Source organism: Microtus pennsylvanicus, chromosome 1 (assembly GCF_037038515.1).
Source record: "Microtus pennsylvanicus isolate mMicPen1 chromosome 1, mMicPen1.hap1, whole genome shotgun sequence".
Classification (NCBI taxonomy): Eukaryota; Metazoa; Chordata; class Mammalia; order Rodentia; family Cricetidae; genus Microtus; species Microtus pennsylvanicus.
The window spans coordinates 145,430,066-145,441,853 of NC_134579.1; positions in this window are offsets into that span (position 1 = coordinate 145,430,066).

Genomic DNA, 11,788 nt, shown 5'->3' on the forward strand with positions numbered 1-11,788 from the left:
CAGCTCAGGATTCCTATCCCATCCAGCTTACATCCAGATCCCCCCACCCCCTGTTTCTCTCCCCCCTCCCTTCCTCGGTGGCAGAGCGCCTCCCTGCTCGGCCTGCTTGGGCGCTGGGTCCTAACCCAAAGCGTAGGGCAAAGGGGAGCTCGGGGGCTTCTTTGTCCCCAGAGCCCGCCTGCAGCAAGCAGGGTGTGCCCTTTGTCTGCGAGCGAACCAAGCAGCAAGGAGTTTCGATCAGGGCACCTAGTGAGACATCATTGTGGTGAGTGAGTGCTGCAGCACCGGGGAACAGCCTGCCTACACTTCCTGATCAACCTATAGGGCTACACTGCCAGGTACCTCCTCTCTATTCCTATCCCATCCAGCTAACATCCAGATCCCCCCACCCCGTTTCTTTCCCCCCTCCCTTCCTTGGTGGCAGAGCGCCTCCCTGCTCGGCCTGCTTGGGCGCTGGGTCCTAACCCAAAGCGTAGGGCAAAGGGGAGCTCGGGGGCTTCTTTGTCCCCAGAGCCCGCCTGCAGCAAGCAGGGTGGGCCCTTTGTCTGCGAGCGAACCAAGCAGCAAGGAGTTTCGATCAGGGCACCTAGTGAGACATCATTGTGGTGAGTGAGTGCTGCGGCACCGGGGAACAGCCTGCCTACACTTCGTGATCAACCTACAGGGCTACACTGCCCGGTACCTCCTCGCTATTCCTATCCCATCCAGCTTACAGGGCTACACTGCCCGGTACCTCCTCGCTATTCCTATCCCATCCAGCTTACATCCAGAACCCCCTACCCCCTGTCTCCCTCCATCCCTCCCTTCTTGGGGCAGAGCGCCTCCTTGCTCAGCCTGCCTGGGCGCTGGGACTGAACCCGAAGGTGAGTGCAAAGGGGAAGGTGGTAGCTCCTTTGTCTCCATAACCTGCCTGCAGCAAGCAGGGTGGGCCCTTTGTTTGCGAGCTAACCAAGCAGCAAGGAGATCCGATCTGGACTCCAGGAGAAACATCACGGGGGAGTGACATCACTGGGAAGGTACATAAGTTGGCAAGAAGACCTGATCCTGTAAAAGAAGATCCATAGGAGAATATTGGGAGGAAGAGATGGGGAGACGCCAATGCAAGAATTCACCCAACAATCTGAAAAACAACACGAAACCACCAGAAGCCAGCGACCTCACAACAGGAAGACATGAACACCTTAATCAAGAAGAAGGAGAAAAAGCTGACTTCATGACAGGGATTGACACCCTTAAACAGCATATAAAAAACGCCCTTATAGAAATGGAGGAGAAGTATAACAGAAAGTTCGAGGAATTGAGTAAATCAGTGAATGATACCCTAGGAAAGCAAGGAAAAACAATCAAGCAGATAATGGAAACAGTTCATGATTTGAAAAATGAAATGGAGGCGAAGAAGAAAACACAAACAGAGGGCCGGCTGGACATGGAAAATCTAGGTAAACGAATAGAGACTACAGAAACAAGCATAACCAGCAGAATACAAGAGATAGAAGAAAGAATCTCAGAGTCTGAGGATAACATAGAGAAAATAAACGCACTGATCAAAGAAAACAGCAAGTCCAACAAACTCTCATCACAAAACATTCAGGAAATATGGGACACAATAAAAAGACCAAACCTAAGAATAATTGGAGTAGAAGAAGGAGAAGAAGTGCAGCTCAACGGTCCAGAAAATATACTTAACAAAATTATAGAAGAAAACTTTCCCAACCTGAAGAAGGATGTACCTATGAAGGGTCAAGAGGCATACAGAACCCCAAATAGGCTGGATCAAAAAAAATACATCCCCTCGCCATATAATAATCAAAACACAAAATATACAGAATAAAGAAAGAATATTAAGAGCTGCAAAGGAAAAAGGCCAACTTACTTATAAAGGTAAACCTATCAGACTTACACCTGACTTCTCTATGGAAACCATGAAAGCCAGAAGGTCCTGGATAGATGTACTTCAAAAACTAAGAGACCATGGATGCAAGCCCAGACTACTATATCCAGCCAAGCTTTCGTTCACCATAAATGGAGAAAACAAAATTTTCCAGGATAAAAACAAATTTAAGCAATACGTTGCCACAAATCCAGCCTTACAGAAAATAATAGAAGGAAAATCACTAACCAAGGAGTCCAACAAAGGCCTCAATAACTCAGACATCTAGAGACCATTCACCAGCGCAACTCAAAGAAGGGAAACACACAAACCCTACTACTAAAAAAGTGACCGGAGTTAACAACCACTGGTCATTAATAACACTTAATGTCAATGGGCTCAACTCACCTATAAAAAGGCACAGGCTAATAGACTGGATACGAAAACAGGATCCAACATTCTGCTGTCTACAAGAAACACACCTCAGCCACAAAGACAGGCACCTACTCAGAGTAAAGGGCTGGGAAAAGGCTTATCAAGCAAATGGACCTAAGAAACAAGCAGGTGTGGCCATACTAATTTCTAACAAAGTTGACTTCAAACTTAAATCAATCAGAAGAGATGGAGAGGGACATTTTATACTCATAACAGGAAAAATTAATCAGGAAGAAGTCTCAATCCTGAATATCTATGCCCCTAATATAAAAGCACCCATGTATGTAAAAGAAACATTGCTAAAATTCAAGGCAGCCATCAAACCGCACACACTAATAGTAGGAGACTTCAACACTCCTCTCTCACCAATGGACAGGTCAATCAGACAGAAACCTAACAGAGAAATTAGAGAATTGATGGAGGTAATGAAGCAAATGGACTTAACAGACATCTATAGAATATTCCACCCAAAGAGGAAAGAATATACCTTTTTCTCTGCAGCTCATGGAACCTTCTCGAAAATTGACCACATACTAGGTAACAAAGCTAACTTACACAGCTACAAAAAAATATTACTAACCACCTGTGTCTTATCAGACCACCATGGATTAAAGTTAGAATTCAACAACAATGCTACCCCCAGAAAGCCTACAAACTCATGGAATCTGAACAGTCAACTACTGAACCATACCTGGATTAAGGAAGAAATAAAGAAAGAAATTAAAGTCTTCCTTGAATTCAATGAAAATAAGGAAACAACATACTCGAACTTATGGGACACTATGAAATCAGTCCTAAGAGGAAAGTTCATAGCACTAAGTGCCCACTTAAAGAAAACAGAGAAAGCACATATTGGAGACTTAACAGCCCACCTGAAAGCTCTAGAAAAAAAAGAAGCAGACTCACCTAGGAGGAGTAGAAGACTGGAAATAATCAAACTGAGGGCTGAAATCAACAAAATAGAAACACAGAAAACAATCCAAAGAATCAATGAATCAAGAAGCTGGTTCCTGGAGAAAATCAACAAGATTGACAAACCCCTATCCAATCTAGTCAAACGGCAGAGAGAAAATTTGCAAATTAATAAGATCAGAAATGAAAAGGGGGACATAACCACAAACACAGAGGAAATTCAGAGAGTCATTAGATCTTACTACAAAAGCTTGTATGCCACTAAACTGGAAAATGTAAAAGAAATGGACGCTTTTTTAGATAAATACGATTTACCAAAATTAAATCAGGACCAGGTGAACAATCTAAACAGACCTGTCAGTCGCGAAGAACTAGAAGTTGTTATCAAAAACCTCCCTACCAAAAAAAGCCCAGGGCCAGATGGTTTCAATGCGGAATTCTACCAGAACTTCCAAGAAGACCTAATACTTATAATCCTCAATGTATTCCACAATATAGAAACAGAAGGGTCATTACCAAATTCCTTTTATGAAGCTACAGTTACTCTGATACCAAAACCACACAAAGACTCAACCAGGAAAGAGAATTACAGGCCGATCTCACTCATGAATATCGATGCAAAAATCCTCAATAAAATACTGGCAAACCGAATCCAAGAACACATCCGAAAAATTATCCATTATGATCAAGTAGGCTTCATTCCTGAGATGCAGGGCTGGTTCAACATACGAAAATCTATCAATGTAATCCATCATATAAATAAACTGAAAGAAAAAAACCATATGATCATTTCATTAGATGCTGAAAAAGCATTTGACAAAATTCAACATCCCTTTATGATAAAAGTCTTGGAGAGATTAGGGATACAAGGGTCATACCTAAATATAATAAAAGCTATATACAGCAAGCCGACAGGTAACATCAAATTAAATGGAGAGAAACTCAAAGCCATCCCGCTTAACTCAGGAACACGACAAGGCTGCCCACTTTCGCCATACCTCTTCAATATAGTGCTGGAAGTTCTAGCAATAGCAATAAGACAGCATAATGGGATCAAGGGGATTCGAATTGGAAAGGAAGAAGTTAAACTTTCGTTATTCGCAGATGATATGATAGTGTACATAAGCGACCCCCAAAATTCCACCAAAGAACTTTTACAGCTGATAAACAGCTTTAGTAATGTGGCAGGATACAAGATCAACTCCAAAAAATCAGTCGCCCTCCTATACTCAAAGGATATGGAAGCAGAGAGGGAAATCAGAGAAGCTTCTCCATTCACGATAGCCACAAACAGCATAAAATATCTTGGGGTAAATCTAACCAAGGAAGTGAAAGATCTATTTGTCAAGAACTTTAAGGCATTGAAGAAAGAAATTGAAGAGGATACCAAAAAATGGATGGACATCCATTGCTCTTGGATTGGGAGGATCAACATAGTAAAAATGGCAATTCTACCAAAGGCAATTTATAGATTCAATGCAATCCCCATCAAGATCCCATCAAAATTCTTCACAGATCTGAAGAGGACAATAATCAACTTTATAATGAAAAACAAAAAACCCAGGATAGCCAAAACAATCCTATACAATAAAGGATCTTCTGGAGGCATTACCATCCCTGACTTCAAACTCTATTACCGAGCTACAGTAATGAAAACAGGGTGGTACTGGCATAAAAACAGAGAAGTCGACCAATGGAATCGTATAGAAGACCCGGACTTTATCCCACAAACCTATGAATACCTCATTTTTGATAAAGGAGCTAAAAGTATACATTGGAAGAAAGGAAGCATCTTCAACAAATGGTGCTGGCACAACTGGATGTCAACCTGTAGAAGAATGAAAATAGACCCATATCTATCACCGTGCACAAAACTCAAGTCCAAATGGATTAAAGACCTCAATATCAGCCCGAAAACACTGAATCTGATAGAAGAGAAAGTGGGCAATACCCTACAACAGATGGGCACAGGCGATCGCTTCTTAGGTATAACCCCAGAAGCACAGACATTAAGGGCAACATTGAATAAATGGGACCTACTAAAACTGAGAAGCTTCTGTAAAGCAAAGGACACTGTCACTAAGACACAAAGGCAACCTACTGACTGGGAGAAGATCTTCACCAACCCCGCAACAGACAAAGGTCTGATCTCCAAAATATATAGAGAACTCAAGAAACTAGACTTTAAAATGCTAATTAACCCAATTAAAAAATGGGGCGCTGAACTGAACAGAGAATTCTCAACAGAAGAAGTTCAAATGGCCAAAAGACACTTAAGGTCATGCTCAACCTCCTTAGCGATCAGGGAAATGCAAATCAAAACAACTTTGAGATATCATCTTACACCTGTAAGATTGGCTAAAGTCAAAAACACCAAGGATAGCCTTTGCTGGAGAGGCTGTGGAGGAAGGGGTACCCTCATCCATTGCTGGTGGGAATGCAATCTTGTGCAACCACTATGGAAGTCAGTGTTTCGGTTTCTCAGGAAATTCGGAATCAACCTACCCCTGGACCCAGCAATACCACTCTTGGGAATTTACCCAAGAGATGTTCTATCACATGTCAAAAGCATTTGTTCAACTATGTTCATAGCAGTATTATTTGTAATAGCCAGAACCTGGAAACAACCTAGATGCCCTTCAATGGAAGAATGGATGAAGAAAGCATGGAATATATACACACTAGAGTACTACGCTGCGGTAAAAAACAATGACTTCTCGAATTTTGCATGCAAATGGATGGAAATAGAAAACACTATCCTGAGTGAGGTATCCCAGACCTAAAAAGATGAACATGGGATGTACTCACTCATAATTGGTTTCTAGTCATAAATAGGGGCCACTGAGTCTACAATAGGCGAATCTAAAGAAGCTAAGTAAGAAGGTGAACCCAAGGAAAAACATATAGTTATCCTCTTGGATAAGGGAAGTATACAAAACTGCCGGGGAGAAAAGTGGGATCTTGGGGGTGGGGTGGGATGAGGGTTAGGGGAGATGGGGAGAGAAAAGGTAGAAGGGAAGGAGGGGGGACTTGGGGAAACAGGAGGATCGGGATAAAGGAAGGTTGGATAGGGGAGCACGGAACCACAATTCTGAGTTAAGGGACCCACTTTAGGGTGGGCAGGAGACTTGACTCTAGAGGGGCTCCCAGGTGCCCAAGCTGAGGTCCCCAGTTAGTTCCCTGGGCAGCTGAGGATAGGGAACCTGAAATGTCCCTACCCTAGAGCAATACTGACGAATATATTGCATATCATCCTAGAACTCGCATCTGGCGATGGATGGAGATAGAGACAGAGACCCACACTGGAGCACTGGACTGAGCTCCCAAGGTCCCAATGAGGAGCAGAAAGAGTGAGACATGAGCAAAGATGTCGGGACCACGAGGAGTGCACCCACCCACTGAGACAGTGGAGATGATCTACTGTGAGCTCACCAAGGCCAGCTGGACTGTTACCAGAAAAAGCATGGGATAAAACTGGACTCTCGGAACATGGCGAACAATGAGGGCTGATGAGACGCCAAGGACATTGGCACGCGGTTTTGATCCTATGCAATGTGCTGGCTTGGTGGGAGCCTAGCCAGTCTGGATGTTCACCTTCCTAGATATGGATGGAGGGGGGAGGACCTAGGACTTACCACAGGGCAGGGAACCCTGACAGCTCTTTGTACTGGAAAGGGAGGGGGAGAGGAGTGGGGGGAAGGGGAGAGGGGTGGGAGGAGGGGGAGAAGAGTGGGAGGAGGGGGAGAAGAGTGGGAGGAGGGGGAGGGAAATGGGAGGCTGGTGGGAGGAGGTGGAAATTTGTTTTTTTCTTTTCTTTATCCTCCTTTTATCAATAAAAAAAAGAAGTTTAAAAAAATTAAGTTTAATTACACATATATGTGATTAATAAAATCCAACAAAATAAAATATTCAATAAACAATAACAAGGGCATTGATGGGGACATGAATATTTGTTCTGATGCACTTACATCTGACTTCTCCTCAATTCCCTGGCATTCTAGATGATCTTGGGGATGTTCGTGAGAGTATGCTATCCTCTGGTCCCTGAACCACACCTGGAGAGAAAAAGAAGAATTGGAGAGTTCAGGAAAAGCTGCATCACACACTAGTCTATGACCAGATATGAAGAATCCAGCTGGGGTTAACTTGGGGAATGGAGCCCACAGTGGCTGTGCATGGAGACATGGACTCTGTATTGGCAGAGGCAAGAACAGGTAAGTTACCACGGGAATAGGTTGACCCAGGAGCAACCTTAGATCTTCCGCTAGATTCCCACAGTCCTTCTTGAATTTTCTGCATATTTTTCTGTTTGTATTTGGCATGGTGGTTCTTGAACCATATCTGGAAAGACACAAAAGATGTCAGAAGACCTGTATGTCTAGGTGGAAATGCTGTGTGGAAATCTTGTCTCTAGCAACTATGCACATCAACACGAAGGTCTGGGGCTCTAAAAGACGATAGGAAGGTAGGAAGGTTTACCACTTGACACAAAAGGACTAGGGAAGCTTCAGCTAGAATTGCTAGAAGCCACAACATTATACAGTAATTGTTCAGCCATCTTTTCATGAGCACCAAGGGATCCGGTAAAGGCTAAACCAAAAGGCAAGACTTTTGTGCATTATTGCTTTGGGAATAAAGTGGCTGTCCTTTGCTGTACATTTTTCACTGTGGCTAACTCCCATTTCTGTTACATATTTGGGAATTAATTCCCACAGTTCAGAACTATTTAGTGAGAACAGCTTCCCACTGGTAGGCCTTGTTCCTCTCTCCTAGGTAAACACAAAGATCTGCCTTTCCACAATTATCTTTATCAATTCTTAGCATCCAGGTGTAGAGCACCCCATCTAAGATAGTCAGAGATCTCCAAGGACATAGAATTACTACCTGCCCAAGCTGCTGCTCTGATTTTAACCCACACCTTTTGCTCACTCTCACCTCAGTTTACTGGTGATTTTAGTTCAGGACTCTCAAGGACCGCAGAAGAGATCATTAACTGTAACGCAGAAAAAGACTCCCAACACCCACGATCAGAATGGCTGATAAGAGCATAGCCCAGAAGTGATAATTTAAAGGCCTGGGTCTCTTCTTCACTTCGAGCAGTAAGTCTACCTCCAGACCTAGGTCCCTAGAAACTATCATCTGGTGCTATCTGATCAAGAGCCATCAGCTCTCCTTAAGGTACCTGGTTACCTGGTAGCTACTATGCCTCGTAGAAGAGAAGTGGTGCACTGATTTAAAGAAAAATCCATGCCCTATTTATGATTTTAATGAAAATAAATCTTTTAGGTCTTTTATCTAGGACCTTATGAAGTAGCACACTAACCTTCCCCATTAAGAATCCCAGTGATTTATTTCTTTTCTTAACTATAACTTTCCCCATTAAGGAGTTCACAGGGTATGTACTAGCCACTCCCATGGATCTGGTGTGTGTGTGTGTGTGTGTGTGTGTGTGTGTGTGTGTGTGTGTGAAATCCCTTATCTGTTTTCCAGGGCGCAAAAGAATTCCTTCCTTGGGACATGTTAGGGCTGGGGAATAGCTGGTTTATGACTGGGAATATTTGTAATGTATAGGACAAGGAAGAACAAATAGAACTAAGAACAACGTAGAAGGATGTAGAACTAAGAATATTCTAAAACAAGGAGAACAAGCTATGAGTGGAACAATGAGTAATGATGGATTGAAGAGAGAAGAAATAGACATGGACAGACGATTCCCATTGTAAGTAGAACCCTTTACCCTTAGATATTTTGACCCACTTTAGCTCTTTGTGGCATCTTTTTGAGCCCCATCACAGAATATCTCGGGTTGTACAAAGGTTCCTTTTGTCTGTGTCCCTGAGACCCTGCCAAGGTGACAGATAACATGGCTCCATAGTAGTACCCCTGATTGAAGCAGAATAAACAGGTTCAGGCATGAATGCAATAGATCCACCTTACACAACTCTCCCAAACTGCCCCAATCATTGAGGAATTGTGGTATGTGTGGGATTCTGGTGAGGGTAGAGATACCATGGCTATTCTGGGTCAGGAGACAGAGACGAGAGAGGAGACAGACCTTGATGTCATACTTGGTCACACCAATCTCCAGTGCCAGCTCCACACATTCCTTCAGTCTGGGGTATATGCACTGATCAAAATGTTCTTGGAGGAGGAGCTTCTGTTCCTTACTGTAAACTGTGTGTTCCTTCCGTTGCCTCCTAGGACCTTCAAGACAAAATTGCTGATAACTATATTTATTTGAAGTAACATAGAGCCTAGGAAACCTTCACAGCCAGAACTCACTGAGAAGACTGAGGGTATTTGTTGAATAGGGTACACTGAAACAGTTCTCAATGTTGGGGGACATGGATGAAATGGGAGATTTGGTTCCGGTGATGGTCCTGGGGTCACCTGGGGACATAGGCTCCTTTCAGTGTCTGGGTGCAGTTGGAGACTTGACTGCATTAGCTTTCCTGGAGGAAGTAGAGGACATTGAGACATTTGAAAACTAATTTTGCTTACATAGGATGGTTGATTTTAGAGGCTTGATTGCATTGGAATTTATAAGTGCACTAGAGGACTAGAAGACATATGCAGACTTAATTTCCTTACAGGATCATGAGGCATCTGGAAAACTGTTTCCAAAGGCGTATACGAATGCAATTGGAAATCTGAATGAAATTTGTGGAACTGGGGAATACAGAGACTTACATTTCTTGGTTTCTCTGGATCTTTTTGAAGAACTCCAGGCACTGATGAATGTGGAATCATACCTATGTTAACCTATTGAATACTGACCTCTACTGGAGATCCTAGGAAAAAGAAAATGGATAACATAGCTCCACAGTTCCTAGGGTTTAGTCATCAAATCTTGCCAGCATTTGCAAATTTGTTCCGAACTTCCAGTGCAGCAGAAATAGTGCCTTATACTTTCTCTCTACCTGTCATTCTGTTTCTCGAGTCTCTAGTTTTCTAAACAGTGAAATAAATACACAAAAAACTACTGTGTTAATGCATAACTGTCAGTCCAAGTAGGCTGGCAATGAAGAGGATACTTACCCAGAGTATAAAAACTCAGGTCCCCAGGTGTCCAGGGAGATGTCCCCAGTTAGTTCCTTGGGCAACTGAAGAGAGGGAACCTGTAATGGTTCTATCCTATAGCCATACTCATGAATATCTTGCATATCACCATAGAAACTTCATCTGGCAATGGTTGGAGATAGAGACAGAGACCCACATTGGAGCACCGGCCTGAGCTCCCAAGGTCCAAATGAGGAACAGAAGGAGGGAGACCATGAGCAAGGAAGTCAAGACCGCGAGAGGGGCACCCACCCACTGAGACAGTGGGGCTGATCTACTGGGAGCTCACCAAAGCCAGCTGGATTGGGACTGATGGATCATGTGATCAGACCGGACTCTCTGAACATTGCTGACAATAAGGGCTGCTGAGAAGCCAACGACAATGGCACTGGGTTTTGATCCTACTGCATGAACTGACTATGGGAGCCTCACCTGTTTGGATGCTCATCTTCCTAGACCTGGTTTGAGGGCAGATGACCTTGACTACCCACAGGGCAGGGAATCCTGACTCCTCTTTGGACTGGATAGGGAGGGAGAAAGGAGTGGGGAAAGGGGGAGGAAAATGGGAGGTGGGACGAGGTGGAAATTGTTTCAACAATAAAAAAAACCTCATGTCCTCTGTGTTTTTCCTGATGCCTTCTGTCTCCAACCAGAGTGAAGTGACCCAGGGGCATGCAATCACAGACTTCCCTAACACTCATAATTAACATAGGATCGATTTTGGCCAGTTCACCCTGGACATCAGCAGGCTCTCCCATTATGACCAGATCCCTCCAGGCGTTTGAACCTCTACTCCATGAACCTGACATTAAATGTCTTCTCCATCACAGCTCCTCCACCACCCTTTATCCCATCACAGCCAGCAGACATCCCACACTATGGCCAAACCTAAGGATCCAATTGAGGACATCTTTCATCAGGTGGACAGATAAACTATATGATAGATTCCCAGGGAGCCTACAAACTACAGGGCCTTGGCCAAACCATGGGAATGGAGCTCTCTTGAGGATCCAGTCCAGAAATTAACTGGCCTCCACTTACTGCTGTCCTGTTCAGGAGATGCGTTTTTACTTAGGAGTCCTCCACTTTCCTTCCTATTGCTGTCATCCAACCATTCATTCTTTACATCTTGATTGCTTCCTTATTTCCTTACTTCTTTCTTTATTTCTCTCTATGTGCTCGCTTGCTTCCTGGCTTACCTACTTTCACCCTCCTTCTTTTTCCTTGTCTAATTGATACTAGATTCCTCTACATAGCCCATGCCGCCCTAGATCTCACTCTATAGACTGGGCTGCACTACAAGTGAGAGAACCCACTGCCTCTGCCTCCTTTGTTCTGAGACTGATCACCAAATTTTGATAGGGAAGGGCCTGTTCAGCCTTAGACCTTCCTGGCTGTCACTATTTCAGCAATGGTGACACCACCCAGTCATCTACCTGGGTCATCTAGGGCCTCAGTCTGGTCCCCTAACACCACAGATTTCCACCTACCAAGAATTGCCCCAAATCTCCT